Source organism: Pangasianodon hypophthalmus, chromosome 15 (genome assembly GCF_027358585.1).
Source record: "Pangasianodon hypophthalmus isolate fPanHyp1 chromosome 15, fPanHyp1.pri, whole genome shotgun sequence".
NCBI classification, from domain to species: domain Eukaryota; kingdom Metazoa; phylum Chordata; class Actinopteri; order Siluriformes; family Pangasiidae; genus Pangasianodon; species Pangasianodon hypophthalmus.
In genome coordinates, this window is record NC_069724.1 from 25,672,519 (window position 1) to 25,697,065 (window position 24,547).

Consider the following 24,547-nt stretch of genomic DNA (forward strand, 5'->3'; position numbering starts at 1 on the left):
CTAGCTGTTGAAAATTCTAACATTACTATATCATGAAACTGAAATAGCCACTGTCGCACAGATAAAGTATTGGGAGAGAGCCATCTTTGCGCGATTATCTTTTTGGCAGATGTTAGACCTGCCAGCCAGATCTTTCTTTGTATCTCAGTGAAACCTAAATTGGAATCATCATTTAGAAGGAGCACAACTGGATGCACTGGTATATCTTTTCCTATGATATCAGACAATACTGATGAAATCTTTCCCCAAAACTCATAAACCTTCTCACATTCCCACACCATATGCATAAATGTTATGTTAATAAATGTTCCCACTTGTTGATAAGGCAAAAACTACAGTGGGGATTTGGAGATAATTTAATGAGGAAGCATTTCTTTGGTGTCCAGTACAATCTGTGACAAAATTTGAAATGAATTAATTGATGGTTTGGATTTTTTGATGCGTTGGAAAAAATATATTTTTCCATACCATCACCCAGTCAATCTGATCTACAGACAGCTCCCTTACCCAAATTATTTGCAGTGGTAATTGTTTTTGCTTAACTTCAAGAAGATGAGCATAAACAGATGACACTATCCTTTGCTGAGAGGGGTTAAAAAACCAGCTGTAAAATGGATGTGCTTTGAGAGCTTTTCCCCACGGGACTCCATATGCTCTAAGGGCTGAACATAGTTGCAAGAACAAAAAAAAGGATGATGAAGGTACGTAAAAAGATGCAACTATATTTTGGAAGCTAAGCATACCATTATCATCCCATATATCAGCAAGAGACCTTATTCCCTGCTTTGACCACTGCTCTGACGTGAATGGTTCAAAACCACATTTGATGTTCCTATTACGCCATAAAGGAGTATGTAGGTGCCATTTGTTATTGTAACTTAATAATTTCTCAACTTCTCTAAAAGTGTTAATGGTGTTTGTCACAATAGGACCGAATGATTGCTTACAATACTTCAAAGAAAGTCCAGAAAAAAAGTATATCTTCAAGTCTCATTAGTCTGACGATTGCTGCTTCTTTTTCTCTACAGGGTATATAAACCAAAGAGTCAAACCATGTCTTGACTGCATGCAATTGGAATGCTTTATGATATAACTCAAAGTTAGAAAGAGAGAGACCTCCCTCCATTTTAGTGCATTGCAGTGTAGTCATTTTTAGCTTTGGTTGTTTGCCATTCCAAAGAAAAGTACGAATTAAAGAATCAAGTCTTTTCCACCATTTTACCAGAGGGGGCAAAGGAATCATTGCAATAAGAAAGTTGACCCTAGGTAATATATTCATCTTCACAGTCGAGACTCTAGATTGCAGTGATGCTGGGAGTGTCCTCCATCTGTCAACAACTCTTTTAAGCTTTTGAAAGACTTTCTCATAATTTATAAGTACAATTTCTTTTAGAGAAGAATCTATAACAATCCCTAAGTAAATGATCTGATTTGTGATTGGAATAGCTGAAAATATTCTTAGCTTTATTATTTAATGGCAAAAGAGATGATTTGGACCAGTTGATCCTGTACCCCGAAAATTTCCCAAAACTGTTAAATGTTTCTAGTATATTTGGGATTGCACCGAAATCTGTAAAATACAGTAAAATGTCATCTGCACAGAGATATTGCGTGATGGGTGCCCTTAATTGAAATTGAACAAATTTGTTCTTGTCTTATTTTTTGCGCTAAAGGTTCAAGGGACAATGCAAATAACATTGGTGAGAGGGGGCATCCTTGCCTTGTTCCTCTCAAGATATCAAAAGGTTGAGAGTGTAAACCGTTTGTTGCTATAATTGCTGATGGATTATCATAAATTATGCGGACCATATTAATAAATTTCTTATCAAACCCAAATTTATCTAGCACCCGCCATAAATAATCCCAATTTAATCTGTCAAAAGCTTTGTCCGTGTCTAAAGATAAGACTGCACAAGGGGAACTTTTATCTTTACTTTCATTAATTACATGTAGCAACCGACGTATATTTTCTGCAGCCGAACGATGTGGAATAAAACCAGACTGATCACTGTGTACTAATTTGCAGATATATTTTTCAAGACGTCCTGATGCCCTACTTTTGTTTGGAGTTCATCACCTGAAAATCACTTTCTGCTGCTGAGGATGGCCCCACATGGACAGCCTGAAAATCACCATAAGATTATTGTGGATGGTACCACATAGAAACCATGAAGATGGCGGTGGATGTTCTTCCTTGAATAGCCTTAGGACTGCAATTGCTGAGAAGAATTTGCACTCAAGTGTCCATTACTGTACAGTCAGTAACTTCAGTTCAATACAAGACTATGGCCTAGCAGATAAGCAGTCTAAAACCTGCCTGTGGCCCTATAGGCCTTAACCAACTGTAACTGTAGGTGTAGCTAAATCTCAACTGGAGTTTAAGTTAGAACTATTTACCTTTTTTCAGCACTGATGAAGAAGAGCAGAGTGGGACCGAGCAACTAGACTGAGCAGATCAACCCCTATGCCTGTATGTGCATATTTCTGCTCACCTACCCATCCTTCCTACCATCATTTGATGAGTCTAGGTTTAGGGTTAATTATTTATTATGAATTATTTATTAATCTCTTTTATTTTTTCTTTTGTTAAGACTTGTTTTTTCTGGAAAAGGAATGAAACAGAAAATGAAGGAAACAAAATTTATTGTAGGAGCCAGATTTGAATTTAAAACCTTGTTTTCTTTGGGAATCTTATTTTTGGTTATGATTCTTTGGCCTTTGGCTTGAGACTTTTATTTTGATATTTGACCAAGGTCACCTGATGAGTTAATATCGTGTCTTCCATATGCTTAGGTAGACTCTCTTAGTTAGACAATGGAAGATGCTGGTGAACAAACAGATTTGTACTGCTTCTATTCTACCGCTTCTTTTTCTCTTAAATTTGTTACTTGAAAGCTTACTACATTGGAACCTGCTTTTTTGGAATTTTGATCCTTTGAGCAATTTGATTTTGATTCTGGTGTGTGTTGCGTGCCTGTCAGCCGTGCGTCATACGTCATTACGTGATTTGTACGTCATTGCACATGCGCAGAACTATCTGAAGTGTTTATATGTCCTCTCCATCGGATTAGAAAAGGTTTAAACCACCACTTACGATCCGAATGAAATTTTAATCGGTTTTGGCCAATTCATTCCGATTGACGTGTTTACATGTGACTTTTTAAATCTGATTGTGCTTCTAGTCCAATTACGATCGGATTATTAGTGTCCATGTAAAAGCAGCTAGTGTCTCACTCAAAATTCAATTCAATTCAATTCATTTTTATTTGTATAGCGCTTTTTTACAAAGGTCATTGTCTCAAAGCAGCTTTACACAAACAAAAGTAAAGTGAAGTGTGTGTGTGTGACGTCTCTGATGAGCAAGCAGGGCGACGGTGGCAAGGAAAAACTCCCTGAGATGGTGATAGGAAGAAACCTTGAGAGGAACCAGACTCAACAGAGAACCCATCCTCATATGGGTTTACACTGTAGTGTGCGTGTGTGTGAGTACAATGTGTGTTGGTGTAGTCCATGGAAAACAGCTGAAGCGTTTTCGTGGCAGTATGAAGCATTGCCGGTGGACAGGTCCAGAGTGAAGGGGGGGGAGGTCTGGATTACCAGCAGCTCAGGAGTGATGCTCATCTGGTCCAGAGCATAGGGGGGTCTGGATCACCGGCAGCTCAGGAGTGTAGCTCGGCAAAACCACCTGAAGATAGCACGAATACTTACTTTGTAACAGAAGGTAAAGGAAACTACTCTGGATCCAGAACCATCAGAAGAATATACCAATATACATTCAGTTCCGAAAACTCCACTTCAAATGTTTATGGTTTAAAGACAGCCACGCCCCATTCAAACACCAGTAACACAGCAAATCTCTCACCAAGCAGAAGCTACTTCTACCCCAACAACACAACCAAATTTCACAGACGCAGCTAACAACTTGAGTTACACTGCAGATCTCGTTGTTCAACAGCAGAAGCTGCTCTACTTCCCAGTAGGGAAGCCCTGTTTTTGAAGGGGATCCTCTGAAATTTAGATCTTTCTTGCAGGCATTTACACATGGGATTGAAGGTAAGACCAGTAATAGCCAGGACCGGTTGTATTACTTGGAGCAGTACACTTCTGGCAAATCAAAAGAACTGGTCAGGAGTTGTCTACACATGGAGGCACATAAGCAATATACTGAGGCAAACAGGCTGTTGGAGTATCATTTTGGGTGATGAAATAAAGCTCACTAGTGCATACATGGAGAAGGCCATAAAACTGGAGTGACATTAAAGATAGAATGTCTTGAATGAACATTGATGATAGAAAGGCATTATCCAATTACACACTCTTTCTTTGAAGAGGCTGCAGTCTGTCACAGAACTTGCAATACATGGAAGAACTCAACCTACCCTCTAACCTAAGGCTTAATTGTTTCAACACTCCCTCACAGATTAAGGGAGAGATGGAGGTCTGCAGCATTCGATATTCTGGAACAAAGGCTACAGTACCTTCTGTGACCTTGTTATGTCATGTCATGGAGTGGCAGGCTAGAACTATGCAAGATTCTCTCTTTGGTGATATACATCAACAATTCTCCAGCAAGAGGGTGAAGAATGGTGCACATGTCAGATTCATGTGAAGGGTTGCTATTCAAGTCTCATAATGAGTGTGTGGAATTACTGAGGATGAAGGTATTTGCTTTGGATGCTTGGTTAAAGGGCATATGAGTAAAGATTGTAAAAGATGCTGTACATGCTCAGCGTGTTCAAAAAGACACCCAAGCATTCTGCACATCGCCTGCCTGCATACCTGTCTGCTTGACTGCCTACCTGCCAGCACCTTTGCCTGTCTGTCTGCTTGCTTGCCTGCATGCTTGCTTGCCACCACACTGAACCTCTACACACCTCACCACACTGCTCATCCCCTCTACACACCTCACCACACCTCTCGACCCCTGTACGCCCCCCTACACAATTCACCACTTGTCTACACACTTCACCACTCCTCTACAAACTCCTCTACACACCTTTACACTCCCCTCTACACACCTCACCAACCCTCTACCTACCACTGCACGCACTTCTACACACCTCACCACACCCCTCTACACACCTCACCACACCACTGCATACCCTCTACCCACCTCACCAGACCTCTACATACCTCACCACACCTCTATATACCCCTCTACCCACCTCACCAGACCTCTACATACCTCACCACACCTCTATATACTCCTCTACCCACCTCACCAGACTTCGGCATACCCTCTACCCACCTCACCAGACCTCTACATACCTCACCACACCTCTATATACCCCTCTACCCACCTCACCTGACCTCTACCTACTCCTCTACATACCTCACCACACCTCTATATACCCCTCTACCCACCTCACCAGACCTCTACCTACTCCTCTACATACCTCACCACACCTCTATATACCCCTCTACCCACATCACCCGACCTCTACACACCTCACCACAGCTCTATATACCCCTCTACCCACCTCACCAGACCTCTACACACCTCACCACACCTCTATATACCCCTCTACCCACCTCACCTGACCTCTACCTACTCCTCTACATACCTCACCACACCTCTCGACCCCTGTACGCCCCCCCCTACACAATTCACCACCTGTCTACACACTTCACCACTCCTCTACAAACTCCTCTACACAACTTTACACTCCCCTCTACACACCTCACCAACCCTCTACCTACCACTGCACGCACTTCTACACACCTCACCACACCTCTGCATACCCTCTACCCACCTCACCAGACCTCTATATACCCCTCTACCCACCTCACCTGACCTCTACCTACTCCTCTACATATCTCACCACACCTCTATATACCCCTCTACCCACCTCACCAGACCTCTACACACCTCACCAGACCTCTATATACCCCTCTACCCACCTCACCAGACCTCTACCTACTCCTCTACATACCTCACCACACCTCTATATACCCCTCTACACACCTCACCACAGCTCTATATACCCCTCTACACACCTCACCAGACCTCTATATACCCCTCTACCCACCTCACCTGACCTCTACCTACTCCTCTACGCACCTCACCAGACCACTACAAACCCCTCTACACACCCCTATCTCTACAGGATTAGGGTCAGGGGTTTAGGATAGGGATTAGAAGTTGGTCTTTGGGTTAGGGATTAGGGATTAAATTTTGAGTAGGGTTAGGGTACAGGGTTTGGGCCAAGGATTTGGGTTAGGGATTAAGGTAAGGGGTTAGGATTAGGGTTGGGGTTGGGGTTAGGGTTAGAGTTGGGGTTAGGGTTGGGGTTAGATTTAGTGAATTTACAATGACCCCCCCCATCACAGTCCGAAAACTGCGTGGTTAGGGGGGTTAGGGTTAGGGTTAGGGTTAGTGAATTTACAATGACCCCCCCCTCCCATCACAGTCCAAAAACTGCGTGGTTGTATAGGGAGCCAAGGGAAGTGCACGGGCCGGCGCCTGTTAAGCACTGCTATAGCTCTGTTAACTACTGGGCATTTCAATTGTCACTGTTGACTTTCAGTTGGATTTTGATTAGTTTCAGGTGTTATGGGAGGGAGAGCAGAGTGAGGGCGAGCCACTAGACTAAGCTGGGCAGGTGTGAGAAAAAGGAGTGTAAGTGGTAAGTGTTAGGATTAGGTTTACGTTTAAGGCTGACATTAGGGTTATGGTTAGGGTTAGGTGTTAGGTTTAAGGCTGATGTTAGGGTTAGGTGTTAGGTTTAGGTGTAAGGCTGATATTAGGGTTATGGTTAGGGTTAGGATTAGGTGTTAGGTTTAAGGCTAATATTAGGGTTAGAGTTAGGGTTAAGGTTAGGGTTAGGTGTTAGGTTTAGATGTAAGGCTGATATTAGGGTTATAATTAGGGTTAGGATTAGGTGTTAGGTTTAGGTTTAAGGATGACATTAGGGTTAGGGTTAGGTATTGGTTGAAGTACAATGATTCCCCCCATCGCAAGATTATTACGTGGTTGAATAGGGAACCAAGGGTTAGGGTTAGGGTTAGGGGTTAGGGTTAGGGAAAGATCAAGTCCTCATGTGTTGAGTGTATGCTCTTTGGTGCACAGGCTCACTTTATTCTATTCTAGAGTTAAAAAGAACAAGGCCAGACCTGTTTTCTTAAACTGTAAGTTCAAATACAAAAAAAATATATTAATAATAATTTGGATCCCTGGGTAAGGGTGATCCTAAAACAGTGCAAATTTAAAATCCTAAAGTGGTAAATGAGTAAAATAAAAAATATATAAAAAAATAAATATATATATATATATATATATATATATATATATATATATATAATATATATAAATATATAAAATAAAAAGAAAAAATGTGTTTTAAAATATGGTTAAGAAAATAAAATCAATAAAGTTAAAATGAGAGAGCTGAATAATAATACCCACTAAGTTCAGAAGGAACAGTGAACTGGAAAGGGACTAGGAGTCCCCATAAAGAAAGTAAAAATAATAAAAATAGTAAAAAAGGAAAGACTAAGTACATATAGCATATATTTTTTTCCAAAAAAAGGGGGGGGGGACAACATTATTTAAATAAAAAAGGAACCTAAGGGACCGGATAGGGCGTGCAGTTTTTCCCAAGTCAGATCCGCACCCTATATCCGGCTGAATAATCATAGCACAGGATCCCGGGTGAAAGCTTTATTCCATGTATGCACACTCACGTGTCCACCTACAGCTCCCATTTACCTGTTTATGTACAATCTCATGGGACAGATTTGGGAGTTAAGTTTATATCCTTGGAGCCATGGTACCCACTCCAGTAGAAGAGCAGGGAAATGAAAGAGGGTCAAGATAAGGAAGGGGGAAGATTAGAGTTAGCGTAGGAATAAGGCTTAGGGTTAGGATAGGGGGTTAGCAGTTAGGTTTAGGTATTAGAATTGGGGTTCAGGATGGGAGATTGAGGTTGGGGTAGGGAGGGGGAAGGGAAAAAGGTTAGAATTGGGGTTAAAGTGAAGATCATGGTTAGGGTTAGGATTAGGGTTCAGGGTGGGAGGTAGAGATTAGGGTTAGGGTTGGGTTTAGGGTTAAGTAAGGTTATGGGGTTGGAGTTAGGGTTAGGGTTGGGGTTCGGGTTAGGGTCAGGGTAGGAGATTGAGGTTAGGGTTAGGGGGTTAGGGGTTAGGGGGTTAGGGTTAGGGTGAGGGGTTAGGGTTAGGGTTAGGGTTTAGGGTTAGGGGTTGGGGTAGGTTTAGTGAATTTACAATGACCCCCCCCCATCACAGTCCGAAAACTGCGTGGTTGTATAGGGAGCCAAGGAAAATGCACGGGCCGGCGCCTGTTAAGCACTGTTATAGCTCTGGTAATTACTGGGCTTTTCAATTGTCACTGTTCACTTTCAGTCGGATTTTGATTAGTTTCAGGTGTTATGGGAGGGAGAGCAGAGTGAGGGTGAGCCACTAGACTGAGCAGGTCAACCCCCTATGTCTGTATGGACATATTTCTGCTCACCTACCCATCCTTTTTACCATCATTTGACAAATCTAAGGCTGGGCAGGTGTGAGAAAAAGGAGTGTAAGTGGTAAGTGTTATGGTTAGGTGTTAGGTTTAGGGCTGAGATTCAAGGTTTAGGGTTAGGGGGTTAGGGTTAGGGTTAGGGGGTTAGGGTTAGGGACCATACCTTTAACTTGGAAATTTTAACATGGGCCGGAATAGGCAATCTGGATTTTTTCCAAGAAATCATTTAGCAGTCAATTTGCCCATTCAAAAGAATAAGTACCTTGGAACCAAAAATTTGATCTGGATCAAACTTTTGTCCGGCCACCAGATGGCGCTATGGAGCACATTATTGGATCGTTTTCTTGGAATTACCAGAAATCATCTTTTTGGAAAGGTTATGAAAAACACTTCTATGATGTCAGAAGCTCATTTGCATATTCCAAGTTAATGATTTTTTCCCTAACTTTTAAATTTTCTGATTTTTTAAAATCTTTTATTCATTGATTTTGATTTTTCCTTTTGATTTTATCTTATCTGATTTAATTTTTTTGTATTTGTTGAATGCTTCCTTGTACATTCTTGCTCTAAGGTAAATCTATTAATTTAAAATAAAAAAAAGAAACACTTCCTGTGATGTGGCAGCGGTTAAAAAACTAACTTCCTGTCATGTGGCAGCTCATTTTCATAATCCAAAATTATGATTCTTTTCTCTAATTTTTTCAAATATTTTCGCTTTGTCTTTTTTACTTTGACTTACCCCTCAAATGCTTGATTGTATGAATGAGATAAATATAAGTCACTCTGGATAAGGGCGTCTGCCAAATTCCATAAATGTACATTAAAAATCAAAGAATCTTTTGATAATCATCTGATATATTTGTATGTACTTTATAAGCTGATGATTGATTGGTCATGTACATTCCAAATCAATGAACATTTTTCCCTATTCACCTAGATTTTTTGTTTTGATTTTGTAATTTGATGGAACTTGTTCATGTACATTGTTCATTGATTGGCTTTGGGTTACTGATCAGAAGGTCGGGAGTTCAAGCCCCAGCACTGCCAAGCTGCCACTGTTGGGCCCTTGAGCAATGCCCTTGACCCTATCTGCTCCAAGGGTGCTGTATCATGGCTGATCATGCACTCTGACCTCAGCTTCCTAAGAAGCTGCAAAATGTATATGTGACAAATAAAGGCTTCTACTTAATGATCTGATACATTTGCTTTCACTTTGGAATTTGATGATGAACTTCTTGTACCTTCCAAATAAAAGAATCTTTTGATAATCATCTGATATTATTTGTATTGATGTTATAAATGTGATGATTGATTGTTTATGTACATTCCAAATCAAAGAATGTTTTCCCCTATTCAGCTATACTTTTCTTTTGACTTTGTAATTTGATGAGAAATGTTCATATGATTTCCCTATCAAATAATATTTTCATAATCATCTGATACTTTTGCTCTGACTTTGGAATTTGATGATAACTTCTTGTACATCTCAAATAAAAGAATCTTTTGATAATTATCTGTTATTATTTGTATTGACATTATAAATGTGATGATTGATTGGTAATGTACATTCCAAATCAAAGAACATTTTCCCCTATTCATCTATACTTTTGTTTTGACTTTGTAATTTGATGAGAATTGTTCATATACTTTCTATATCAAATAATATTTTCATAATCATCTGATATCTTTGCTTTGACTTTGGAAATTGATGATAACTGTTCTTGTACATTACAAATTAAAGAATCTTTTGATAATCATCTGATATATGGGTATTGACTTTATATGAATCACCGGTCATGTAGATTCCAAATCAAAGAGTAGTTTCCCCTATTCATCTATACTTTTGTTTTGACTTTGCAATTTGATGAGAATTGTTCATATAATTTCCATATCAAATAATATTTTAATAATCATCTGATACTTTTGCTTTAACTTTGGAATTTGATGATAATTTCTTGTACATTCCAAATAAAAGAATCTTTTGATAATTATCTGATACCTTTGCTTTGGCTATGGAATTTGATGATAACTGTTCTTGTACATTCCAAATCAAAAATATTTTCATAATCATCTAATATATTTGTACTGACTTTATATGATCGATCATGTAGGTTCCAAATCAAAGAGCATTTTCCCCTATTCATCTATACTTTTGTTTTGACTTTGTAATTTGATGAGAATTGTTCATATACTTTCTATATCAAATAATATTTTCATAATCATCTGATACATTTGCTTTGACTTTGGAATTTTGGGATCATTTTTCCAACAAAGCCAAGACATGCCTCCAACATTAGGGCCTTATTTGGATGTCCCAAATCAATGAAACTTACAGCTATGTTTGGAATTAGAATCATTATTTGCACAAGTGTTATATAGGGTATTGGGACAACTATTGGCTTTTGAAATGAAGGCCATGAATATGGAATGAAGATTAATATTTTTAGAAGAATTGAGAGCTCTTATATGCATAAAGATTAGTATATTGGAATGTTTAGGAGCCAGATTACGTCTTTGGTAGGGCTGGGCTTATGTTCCTCCAAAAAAAAGGAACATTTCTCCTAAGTAACAGTTTTTCATTGAATTTAGGGATTTAGGGGCAAATATTGTCTTTTTGGAACTGGAATTCAAAACTTGAAATCTGAATTTACAGTTGTTTATTTATTCTGACAGATTTCATTTTTGGAATTCAGGATCTAAATTTTGGATTCTTCAAATCATGATTTTGGAATATTTAAGGGCAAATATCAAATATTTGGAATTCTAGAGCTTTAAAATGGAAATCGGGATCAAAATCTTGGAATAATTAGGGACAAATGTCATCTTTTGGGAATTGGGATCATATTCTTGGATTTTGGGATCGGAATCTTGGAATTGCACAACAGATCTCCTTTTTGGAATTCTGTATCAAGAACTTGGATTTTTTTTAAGATCATAGTCTTGGAATTATTAGGGGCAAATATCCCTTTTTGGAATTTTGAGATCATAAATTTGGAAAAAAAGAGATCAAGATCTTGGAATATTTAAGGACTGAAATATCATATTTTTGGAATTTTAAGATCAAAAACTTGGAAACAATCTATATATTTAGGGGCAAATATCCCTTTTTTGGAATTTGAGTTCCAAAATTTAGAACGAAGAACTCAAGTTTTTGAGATGAAAAACTTGGAATGAAGATATTGTGAAAGGCATAAATATCCCTTTGAAAACAACAGACCATACATTTGGAATCAACTCATCAGAGCAAAATGCAGAATGCAAAACTCTGTAACCATTTACACTTTTAAGTAGCACAGACCCATCTTTTTGTTTTTTAGGGATTTCTATTTATTTTTTGGAATTTCCAACATTAACTAAAGAAAATGCAATTTATTGTGCAAATTCTGAATTGTGCGGTCTGTTTCACCAATATACTCCGTGTGCTCTAGAATTAGTTCATGTGTTCACGGTTCTGTGAAGGGCCCCCAAATTGTCACTCGATCCTTTCAAAGGTATTTGGGCCTAAAATAACTTAATGAAAGAGTCGTAAAATGCCAAGGGTGCGACATAGTTCTCCCGAACTTACCTCTTGTCCTAACATGCAGTAAGTCCAGTGCTAAGAATGTTGCACAATTATTCCACAGCTTATTTGTCAGCAACGGATAGACCTAGAGACACCAGGTCGCTTGAGGCAGGAAGCCTGGGTCTCCCTCCGAAGCTCTCTGTCGGCGCCTGCTGGGGGCAGGCCTCCGGGGAGTTAGAACCAGTGTTTGGGTTGATTTCTGACATCCTACATAAAATCTGACCGCAGAATTGAACTCCTGGTCTTGGAGAAAGCTGTGACCAGTATGAAAACTTTTGTTGTTAGGAATTTAGGGATTTATATTTACTTTTGTGGAATTTCCGACATTAATTAAGGGAAATGAATCAACCCTAGGCCTAGTTCATATTTTGACAGTTCTGTGAAGGGCCCCCAAATTGTCACTTTATAACTTCAAAGGTATTTGGGCCTAAAATAACTAAACGAAAGGGTCATAAAATGCCAATGGTGCTGCGTACTTGCCCCAAACTCGGCATGCCACGTCACCTTGTGGCCTACTTTGGGTATGTCAGGTTTGGGGCCTTCAGGTCCCACAGTTATCTAGCTGGTCCCAGAAACACTTGGCAGGTGTTTCATTGTGTTGTCTGGCTCTATACTAGCTACAGCCTCATGCTGTAAGTCCAGGGCTGAGAACAGAGCACAATTTTTCTACAGCTTCTTTCTCAGCAACGGGAAAAAAAAGGTCTAGAGACACCAGGTCGCTTGAGGCAGGAAGCCCGGGTCTCCCTCCGATGCCATCTGTCTGTGCCGAAAGGGGGCCGGCCTCTGGCAGGGTTCGAACCCTCGTTCAGGGTGCTTCCCTACAGCCTACATAAAATCCGACCCCAGAATCGAACTGCTGGCCTTGGAGAATACTGTGACCCCTTCGAAAACTTTTGTTGTTTGGGATTTAGGGATTTTTATTTATTTTTTGGAATCCATGACGTTAACTTAGGAAACGAATTTTATTTTACAAATTATGAATTTGCACCCTGTTTCACCAGTGTACTCTGTGTACTCAAGGCCTAGTTCACGTCTGCCAGGTTTGGGGTCTTCTGGAGCCACGGTTCTGTGAAGGGCCCCCTAAATGTCACTTGATCCCTTCAAAAGTATTTGAGCCTAAGATAACTTGATTAAAGGATCATAAAATGCCAACGGTGCGACGTACCTCCACAAAACTCAGCAGCCCACATCATCTCTTGGCCTAGATCATGGGTCACAGGGGTGGGGTCTCCAGAAGCCAAGGTATTTGGGCCTAAAATAACTAAACGAAAGGGTCGTAAAATGCCAATGGTACTGCGTACTTCCCCCAAACTCGGCATGCCACGTCACCGTGTGGCCTACTTTGGGTATGTCAGGTTTGGGGCCTTCGAGTGCCACAGTTATCTAGCTGGTCCCAGAAACACTTGGCAGGTGTTTCAATGTGTTGTGTTTCTGGCTCTAAACTAGCTACTGCCTCATGCTGTAAGTCCAGGGCTGAGAAGAGAACACAATTTTTACACAGCTTCTTTCTCAGCAACGGGAAAAAAAAGGCATAGAGACACCACGTTGCTTGAGGCAGGAAGCCCGGGGCTCCCTCTTATGCCGTATGTCGGCGCCCGTAGGGGGCCGACCTCTGTCAGGGTTCTAACCTGCTTTCGAGGGTTTTCCTGAAATGCTACATAAAATCCGATCCCAGAATTGAGCTCCTAGCCTCGGAGAACCCTGTGACCTGTCCGAAAACTTTTGTTGTTAAGGAATTAGGGATTTCTATTTATTTTTTGGAATTCCCAATGTTAACTAAAAGAAATACATTTTATTGTGCAAACTATGAATTGTGCAGCCTGTTTCACCAGTGTTCTCCGTGTACTCAAGGCCTAGTTCACGTGGAGTGGGTTTGGGGCCTTCTGGAGACACGGTTCTGTGAAGGGTGCCCAAAATGTCTCTCGATCCCTTCAAAGGAATTTGGGCCTAAAATCACTTAACCAAAGGGTTGTAAATTGCCAATGGTGCAACATAGTTCCCCCGAACTCAGCAGGCCACATCACCGCATGGCCTACTTCACGTGTGTGGGGTTTGGTGCCTCCAGGAGCCACAGTTCTGTGAAAGACCCCTAAAAATGTCACTTGATCTCTTCACGGTATTTGAGCCTAAAATAACATAATGAAAGAGTCGTAATTTCCCAAGAGTGAGACGTAGCGCCACAAAACTCGGCATGCCACAGCATCTTGTGGGCTACTTCAGGTATGCCAGTTTAGGGGCTTCCAGGTGCCACAGTTATCTAACTGGTCCCAGAAACACATGGCAGGCATTTCAACCTGTTGTGTGGCTCTATATAGCATGATGCAGTAGCTAGTAATTCCAGGGCTGAGAACAGAGCACAATTTTCCCACAGCTTGTTTCTCAAAAAAGGCCTAGAGACACCAGGTCGCTTGAGGCAGGAAGCCGGGGGCTACCTCTGATGCCGTCTGTCGGTGCCCGTCGGGGGCCGGCCTCTGTCACGGTTCTAACCCGCTTTCGAGGTGTTTCCTGAAATGCTACATAAAATCTGATCCCAGAATCGAGATCCTGGCCTCTGGAAACCCTGTGACCTGTCTGAAAACTTTTGTTGTTAAGGATTTAGAGATTTCTATTTATTTTTTGGAATTCCCGACGTGAACTAAAGGAAATGCATTTTATTGTGCAAATTATGAACTGTGCGGCCTGTTTCACCAGTGTTCTCCATGTACTTGAGATCTAGTTGACATGTGGCGAGTTTGGGCCATGGTTCTGTGAAGGGCCCCCAAAATGTCACTCGATCCTTTCAAAGGTATTTGGGCCTAAAATAACTTAATTAAAGGATCATAAAATGTCAACGGTGCAACATAGCTCCACCAAACTCAGCAGCCTGTGTCAACTCATTGTCTATTTTATGTAGGCTGGGTTTGCTGCCTCCAGGAGCCACAGTTCTGTGAAGGACCCCTAAAATGTCACTTCATCCCTTCACGGTATTTGAGCCTAAAATAACGTAATGAAAGGGTCATAAATTCCCAAGGGTGCAATGTAGCTCCACTCGGCATGCCACAGCATCTTGTGGGCTACTTCAGGTATGCCAGGTTAGGGGCTTCCAGGTGCCACAGTTATCTAACTAGTCCCAGAAACACATGGCGGGTGTTTCAATGTGTTGTGTGACTCTATACTAGCTACTGCATCATGCTGAAAGTCCAGGGCTGAGAACAGAGCACAATTTTTCCAATCCAATTATTTCTCAGCAATGGACAAAAAGGCCTAGAGACACCAGGTCGCTTGAGGCAGGAAGACTGGGTCTTCCTCTGATGCCATCTGTCGATGACCATCGGGGGCCAGCCTCTACCGGGGTTCGAACCCGCGTTCGGGGTGCTTCCTGACATCCTACAGAAAATCTGACCCCAGTATTGAACTTCTGGCCTAGGAGAACCCTGTGACCTATCTAAAAACTGTGTTGCTAGGGATTTAGGGATTTCTATTTATTTTTTGGAATTCCTGACACTAACCAAAGGAAATGCATTTTATTGTGCAAATTATGAATTTGCCTGAATTGGCCTTCTGGAGACACGGTTCTGTGAAGGGCCCCCAAAATGTCACTCGATCCCTTCAAAGGTATTTGGGCCTAAAATAACTTAACCAAAGAGTTGTAAAATGCCAACGGTGCGACAAAGTTCCCCCAACCTCAGCAAGCCGCGTCACCTTGTGGCCTATTTCACGTGTGTTGTTTGGGGGCTCCAGGTGCCACAGTTCTGTGAAGGGCCCCTAAAATGTCACTCGGCCTAGTTCACTTAGGGCCCCTTCAAGGTATTTGAGCTTAAAATAACAATGAAAGGGTCATAAAATTCCAAGGGTGAGACCTAGCTCCACCAAACTCGGCAGCCCGCATCATCCAATGGCCTAGTCCATGTTTGCCAAGTTTGGAGCCTCCAGGATCCACGGTTCTGTGAAGAATCCACAAAATGTCACTCGATCCCTTCGTTTGGGCCTAAAATAATGTGAATTAAAGGGTCATAAAATGCCAACAGTGCAACGTAGCGCCACCAAACGTGGCATGCCATGTCATCTCATAGCCTAGTTCACATATGCCAGGTTTGGGGCCTCCAGGTGCCACAATAATCTAACTGGTCCCAGAACAACTTGTCAGGTGTTTCAATGTGCTGTGTGGCTCTGTATTAGCTACTGCTTCAAGTCCAGGGCTGAGAAAGGAGCACATTTTTTCCACAGCTTATTTCTCAGCAATGGAAAAGCCTAGAGACACTACGTCTTATGTAAAATCAGGTTGCTTGCGGCAGGAAGCCTGGGTCTCCTGCTGATGCTGTCTGTTGGTGCCGGTTGGGGGCCAGCCTCCGGTGGGTCAAACTCGTGTTCAGGGTGCTTCTCGGCATCCTGCATAAAATCTGACCACAGAATTGAGTCCCTCGCCTCAAAGAACTTGCCTGAAAACTTTCAGTGGTGAGCTTCTGGTTTGACTCCAAAATACCCAAATTTTAGAGATTAATATTTTAAATGTACAATGTTATCCCTAGGGTTTAGTCTTATTCTTCAATTATAAATAATTCCCTTATATAACTGTGTACTAATTTATATATTTCTGTAAAGCAGCTTTGTGAAAATGACCATTGTTAAAATCGCTATACAAATAAAATTTAATTGAATTTAATATTTCTCTCTGGGAATGTCATAATTCTAAATAGTTTTTAAGATATCACTCCATAACACCAGCCAGAGTAAAGACTTTGAAAGCCACCAGAATTAATTAACTCCTAATTCCCTTACGAACATCTTGGTGCATCTTTGACTGTGCAGGATGAAGTATATTTGCACATATACTTGCAATATAATAAATTACTAAGGACTAAGTCCTGTCTCTGTGTAATATTAATAATTATTAATATTGATCACATTTGATACACACTACCCATACTACTACATCTTGTGTAAAATCTGACCCCAGAATTGAGGTCCTCACCTCAGAGAACTTGACTGAAAATCTTTGATGGTGAGCTTCCAGTTTGAACCCACTACCTGATTTTTAGAGATTAAATGTTAAATAGTTTAATTGTATAAATTTATCCCTGATGAGCAAGCCAGAGGAGACTGTGGCAATGAAAGACTCCCTGAGACCTTGAGAGGAACTGACTCGAAAGGCAAGCCATCCTCATCTAGGTGACACCAGATAATGCAATTATAAATAATTCCCTTTTATAACAGTGCACTATATGGTCATATGGTCAGTGCAAAAATTTATATATTTCTGTAAAGCTGCTTTGTGTCCATTGTTAAAAGCGCTATATACAAATAAAATTGAATAATTCTAATTAGGTTTAAGATATCACTCCATGCTGCAATGAGCCAATTTGCAGTTTTAATTGTAATTCTGGTGGCTTCCACAGTTTTTAGTGTGCCTGGAATGAGTAGGTAAGGGGATTAGATGTAAGTACTAAGTTTGTGAACTTTGCTTCCAATTAAAGCTTCTTGCTCTTATTGGCTGGTCAATGATAAATGCTAATTTTAGGGAGCGCGTTAATTGGTGCAAACTCCCGCTCTGCTCTGCTTTGCTCCACTCTCCTAATTAGCTCCGTTTTCCCTGCAGGCTGAAGGTAGGCTCCAGGTTATTGCTTTTAGTTTCCAAAAATCTGATATTTACCACTAATCATTCCACAAAATGTATATCAATCCCTAATCCAATCTAGATTTATGCAGTCGTTTTCATTTCTCTTTTCATTATGCGCGATTATTGGAACATAATTTTGAGGCCTTAACTTTGCTGTTACAGTATTTAATGGCGTCACCACCCGAACCGGATAGCACCACTGATCATTTCAATTCTGTAAGTAAAAAATAATTCATACACACAGTCTCTCTCTCTCTCACACACACACGCACGCACGCACTAAAGGAATCGCTGTTTTTTTATTTGTTTAGGTGTCTTTAGTCTCTCACGCACACACACGCGCACACACACGCGCACACACCCTAATTAAATGAATCGTTCTCTTTAATTTGTTTAGGTAACTTCAGACAGTGAAACAGGAACTGTTGCCTTTACAGAAGAGCCAGAGGAACCATTGCTTGTGAGTTAAAATACTATCTAATATATAATAACTGTAGCACACACACACTGATTAAAGGAATAATTGTTTTTGATTTGTTTAGGTGTTTGTAGACCGTGCCACACACACTGTTGTATTTAAACAAGAGCCAGCGGAACCATTGTCTGTGAGTAACATTATATATATATATAATGCAAATGCACAGGCATTTTTTTGTCTATTACATTAATTGTTCTGAAAAAACTGGACAGTTTCCAGAAAAATATCATTCTTTATATGAAGACAGTAATTCCACCAATGATTAATGTAGGGAATACTGTTTTTATTGTGGAAAGGCAATTCTAATTTTTTTTTGAAAATCACACATACTAAGAAAATATTTTGAATGATTAAGGTTGATACAGACTCATCAGGCTCAGAGTTTGAGGGGCTCCCACGATATGCTCCACGCCCTGTAAGTGAAACTACAGTGGAACTGATCAATTCTTGCACATGTACATGCTAATAAGAATATTCTGCATAGGGCCAACGCAGGAGACTCTTTTATTCAAGAGAGTTTATTCCCTGTTGAGACACCACTTTCAAAGAGATTTGAAAGAAAAATTCATAACATACAGGTGAGTAAGTTGAGTTCCTTATGACTGTGCATCCTTGTGGTCGTAACAGAAATATTACTGTATGCTTGCAGTCCTAAACTTTAGTTATTGGCTTCTACACATTTCTTTTTGTTTCAGTTAATACATGTTCTGAAAAAAAACCCAGAGCTAGTGGAGGAGGCCAGACATCCCCATCTGACAACAGAGAATATAAGAAGTCGGCTGAGGAAGCTGGCTTTCCGTTACGAAGAAGTTATTCGTAAGGATGCCTGGGTTTGAGGTTTAAGTTTTCCAACATTTTGGTGTTATAAATAAAGGTTTCTGTGTTTAGCATTTTGTACAGGTTTTGGGGGAAAATAATTAGTCCACACTGTTTTCACAGAATATGTATCGGGCCTCCACCTCCAGTTTGCAAAGAAAGCCAAAAAAAAGTGCACCGTGCCCTCTCTGTGGCGTCTCATTCCGAAATGTCCGCCAACATCTTATAAACCTCCATAAAGTACTCAACAAAATGGAGCTCAGGATCTTGCTGCAGTACACATCTGGCACGTAAGTTGTCTTCTTATAAAATCAGACCTGAATCCTCAACATTTTCAAATGGTATAGATTAACAGAACTGCAAATAATAATAAATGTCTTTTTGTCTGTGATTTTAAGGTATAATGGCCTCAATGATTGCCCTATCTGCAAAAGGTCTAACTTTGTGCGTTTAGATAAACACATGAAACTATGCCATTCAGATATGACAGTAAGTATTGTCATTTATAACTTAAGTGCACTAATGCCCTGGGATGATGTGTTCTTTGTTTTGAACAATGTGCACTTTTTAAAAAAAAAAATAAAATAAATTTTTATACCTTGTATTAATGTTGGTTGTGTGTCTGAATATCAGTGACTGATTTAATATCATTCTGGTACTAAATCTGGGGGGAGCTTGTTTCCAATTGTGAAAGGTCAGCTTTCATTATGGTTGTTTTATTCTTCGCTTCAGGAAGTGCAGCAGAAGGAACTTCTTACGAAAGCTAAAAAACAGACAAATCTTTTGGAACTGAAAACATTACGGGCCAAAAATCCATCCCCTCCCTTGGTTAGTACCCTCGATGTGGAGATGTTGGCCGAGTCAGATGATGAAACAAGCTCCCCTCAGCAATCGATTATGGTACAGAAGGACGTCATTACACACCAGGTTGCTCCCCACCAAGGACCAGAGGAAGGAGACACCAGAGAGAGGGAGGACACTGCTCCAACCACACAACCAAACTGCAAGGGCTGCAAGGTAACTGAACAACTGAAAGAAGAGAAACACATTAAAAAATAAAAACCCATTCCCCCTGTGGAGAAAATATGAGAGAAGGAATACTGTACAGACGGAACTTCCAGTTTTTGGTAAGTTTGTCATGGACTCCCTCTCTGTCTCTCTCTTTCACCTTGTGATGTCAAGCTTATAATCGTGTGAATTTTCTTTCGGTGCAGAAAAAGTCCTTCAGACCTGGCTTAATCATATTGAAGGCGTCGCGTATCGCCAGAACGAGAACGCACGCCAGAGAGTCACACGTGTGCGATCCTGGTTGGCTTACATGAGTGGTGGAGGGGTGCCAACCATGGATTTTGCTTTCTTATCAGACCCCATCAAGCTTATAAAGTAAGTATAGATTTCACAGGTCAACATTTTTAATTAAGAATTAATGTGCCTTTCTCACTTTCCTTACAGCTGGGCGCACTCTTTGAGGAATTTTGCTGTAACAACACAAAGAATATACATAAGCAATGTGAGGTCTTTCCTGAAATTTCTCCTTGAAGCACGACTGGACACTGTGAGAGCCTCTAAAAAGAAATTGAAGGGGGCAATTTTCAGCCTAGACAGGCTTCGGAGGAAAATAACAAGCAGGCTTGTTGTACACAAACAAGCTGTTAAGGCCAAAAAAATCAAGTAATTGCTTTTTGTGTTTCTTCACTTTTTTATATTTCATGGTATGTCACTTGTAATGTAGAATGCTTTTTCATGATGTTTTAATTACATTTCAGAAAACATTCTGGATGCAGTACACATACAGACCTTCCTGGAAAAGGCTAGACGAGCAATACCGAATGCTTTAGGTAAGGACACATTGGTTATGAAAACATTTCCTCTTTTAGAAGTTCCTGTACATTCATACCCTTTGTTTCATCTTCCAGTCACTCTGGAGCAAAATCCCCTGCCACAAAACCTTTACCACCTATTTGACCTGTTGTCAGGGTTCACAATTTGCCTGACAGGACACCGTAGGAGAGTCTTGTTGGGAATGGAGGCAGAAGTCCACGCTGCACCTAAAGACAAAAATGGACGTCGAGTTACTATGGTAAGCTTTCATCTTTTACTGAATTGTCTGTTTTCCTACATATAACTTTTATGGGTCTAAAAAGGTAATATTAGTGTGAGATGAAAACATCGGTGTTCATTCCAAAGTATAAAAAAGAAAAAGTAGTTAAAGTAAATTTAGGGAGTAACATTTTTCATTTGGAATTGCATTTCCAAAATATAAATAGTATCCCCTAAACTGAGGAATTGATGGAATTATTCCTTTTTAAATGATCAGATGAACAGCAACATGCTGATGCAGACATGCCAAGCGAAGGAAATGAGACGGGGCACAGGAAAGACACAGCTGATGGAGACAAAGATGAAGAACAGCAGCACATTGATGCAGACATGCCTAGTGAAGGAAATAATGAGACGGGGTACAGGACAGACACAGCTGATGGAGATGAAGACAAAGAACATGTCGATGCAGACATGCCTAGTGAAGGAAAGGACAAGATCAAATTTACAAACGAGACTGATGGACTTAATGAAATGGATATGGGATGCAGCACAGAGAAGACCGACAATCACATAAACATAGACTTGCCAAAAGATAATGAGAATTTACTCAATTTTTACAAAATTTCAGTAGTGTGCTAATTGGGGCAAACTCCAGCTCAGCTCAACTCTGCTCTGCTATCCTTATAGCAGTATTTTCTCTGCAGGCTGAAGGTAGGCTCTCATTTTATTGCTTTTAGATTCCAAGAATCTGATATTTACCACTAATCATTCCAAGAAATATATATCAACCCCTAATTCTATAATAGGGGTGTCTGATCCACAAAGGGCCGGTGTGGCTGCAGCTTTTCTTTCCAAACAAGCAGGAGCACACCTCATTCTACTCGTTTAATCAGTTGGTCTCAATTATCAAACAATTCATGTGTGATCCTGTTTGTATGGAACAAAAACCTACAACCACACCGGCACTTTGCAGCTAAGCTTGGACACCTCTGCTCAATACACTTTTAAACATCCTGTGTAATCCTGAAAATACAAAAATAATGCAGGCACAGTCATATGACAATGAAAAATGCATGTTGTTTTACTTGATTACTTGTTTTTTCCTTGTGTATTTTATTTTTACTTTGATGTACACATACAGATGTTTGCAAACAACCGTCCACCAGCACCAGACCAACGCTTGTACACTTTGGCGGTCCGGGGGAGGAAGATGTATGAGCTACTCAGTGGCATCAATGATGCTATGGAGACCCTCGACAAGATTCAAGCTTCCCTTAACAATGTTAATGAAGCCCTCATCCGGAGCATCAATCCTTTTAAGGAGGCCCCTGATGATGATCAAGTGTCCCCTGACGATGTTTGTGGAGCCACTGGCCACAGTCCGAGTATTTTTATGGAGGCTGGGACTGCTGAGGAGGATGGTAACCCAGTCCATGAAGGTGAGTGTGTTTCTGTTTGAAACATTTGAAACATCAGCTGATACTTTGTCCCCAACATTGTGTTTACATTTGTAATAGAACTATCTCTTTTCTATACCAACCAGTGTGGTGTGAAGATTTACTGAGATTAATTTATTCTTTTGATATTTTTTCTGCAGAGGAAGCCATGGTAAAGAGTGCATGTTCAGGGTGAGATTCATAAACATGCACATACATGTGATCATACACACATCATCCACATGTACACCACACAACACTCTCTATAGATAGAGACACACACAATATTGACTTTAAATAAAATCCCAGTAAAGAAATTTTGGTCTCAATGTGTTTATTTAAAAGGTTTCAGCACTGAAAGATGTTCTAAGAGTTTCCATCAAATCAAAAAAGGGATCATACAGCCTAGGATATATCCAGATGTTCATAGGTAGAGAGTGAGGTGGTTAACATAAGTTATATAGGCCTCAAATGAAGACATTTAGAGAACAATCAGCATTCACTCCACAACCAGCAGGCTGAAGAACAGTTTCTACCTGCAGGCCATCAGGATGAATAAGGTGAATAAACTCTAATCCAGTGATTACTCCTTCTTCCACCCTTTTGCTCATGCCTCCATTACCTCCCACACACTGATCCCCTCACTGACAGCTCACAGACACTCATGCACAACCTCTTCGCCTGCTTCTGTCAATATTCCTAAGGGCACTATTACCACTTAACTGCTGCTAAGGACTAAGTCCTGTCTCTGCAATATATTGATCGTATTTAATACACACTATGCATACTACTGTATTACCCTGTCCTTATAAATATTTATTATATATGTGGGCAATTTCAATCCTTTAATGCCTACATTGTTTTTATCTTTTTTTAAAAAAAAATACTTTCTCTTTTTTCTATGTAAATTCTATTTTATGTCACGAACAGTCATAAAAAGCGTTTCACTACATGTTGCAGTGTGTGTGGTTGTGTGTGTGAGACAAAAAAAAAATTGAATTTGAATTTTATGAGAAACTGTCCCAATGAATTTCAATGGATTATATTAGGGGTTTTTATTTAATTTTTGGCAATGCATGAAATTAATTTTATTGTGCAAATTCTGAATTGTGTGGCCTGTTTCACTAGTGTACTCTGTCTTCTCGAGGCCTATTTCATGTGTGCCATGTTTGGGGCCTTCTTGAGCCACAGTTCTGTGAAGGGACCCCAAAATGTCCCTCTATCCCTTCAATGGTTTTTGGGCCTAAAATAACTTCTTGAAAGGGTTGTAAAATGCTGCCAGTGTGATGTAGTTTCCCCAAACTCAGCATGCCACATCATCTCGTGGCCTACTTCACATGTACCAAGTTTGGGGCCTCCAGGAGCCACGATTCTGTGAAAGGCCCCCAAAATGTCACTCGATCCCTTAAAGGTATTTGGGTCTAAATTAATGTAATGAAAGGGTCGTAAAATGCCATCTGTACTACGTAGCTCCACCAAATTCAGCAGCCCATGTCATCCCGTGGTCTACATCATGTTTGCTGGATTTGGGGCCTCTAGGAGCCACGGTTTTGTGAAGGGCAACCAAAATGTCACTCAATCCCTTCAAAGGATCTTGGGGCTAAAATAACTTGATGAAAGGGTTGTAAAATGCCAACTGTGCAACATATGTCCACCAAACCTGGCATGCTACATCAGCTCATAGCCTACTTCACATATGCTGGGTTTGGGGCCTCCATGAGCCACGGTTCTGTGAAGGGCCCCAAAATTTTTACTCGATCCCTTTAAGGTATTTGGGCCTAAAATAACTTAACCAAAGGGTTGTGAAATGCCAACGGTGTGACATAACTCAGCATACTGCATCATCTTGTGGCCTAGTTTGTGTGCCAGGTTTGGGTCCTCCAGGTGCCACTTTGTTGTTGGTCCCAGAACAACTTGTCAGGTGTTTCACTCTGCTGTGTGGCTCTATACTAGCTACTGCATCAAGTCCAGGGCTGAGAAAGGAGCACATTTTTTCCATAGCTTATTTCTCAGTAATGGAAATGCAACAGGTCACTTGCGGCAGGAAGCCCAGGTCTCCTGCTGATGCTGACTACCGGTGCCCATCGGAGCCAGCCTCCGGTGGGGTCGAACTTGCGTTCGGGTGCTTCCCGACATCATA

General features: G+C 40.6%; 1 long non-coding RNA gene across 3 annotated transcripts; it reads left to right on the forward strand.

Moving 5' to 3' along the window:
• Nucleotides 1–17,550: 17,550 nt before the first annotated feature.
• On the forward strand, nucleotides 17,551–22,718 carry LOC128320452 (uncharacterized). 3 transcript variants are annotated; one of them, XR_008303970.1, is made up of 16 exons: nucleotides 17,551–17,620; nucleotides 17,797–17,850; nucleotides 18,032–18,094; nucleotides 18,177–18,239; nucleotides 18,468–18,527; nucleotides 18,597–18,690; nucleotides 18,808–18,949; nucleotides 19,052–19,218; nucleotides 19,327–19,417; nucleotides 19,661–20,055; nucleotides 20,143–20,599; nucleotides 20,695–20,766; nucleotides 20,845–21,008; nucleotides 21,246–21,682; nucleotides 22,113–22,410; nucleotides 22,569–22,718. It is a non-coding gene; the product is annotated as an uncharacterized LOC128320452 (long non-coding RNA). The 3 variants fall into 3 exon arrangements; XR_008303968.1 differs by having other exon boundaries at nucleotides 18,808–18,928; XR_008303971.1 differs by having other exon boundaries at nucleotides 18,808–18,928; nucleotides 20,905–21,008.
• Nucleotides 22,719–24,547: the final 1,829 nt, after the last annotated feature.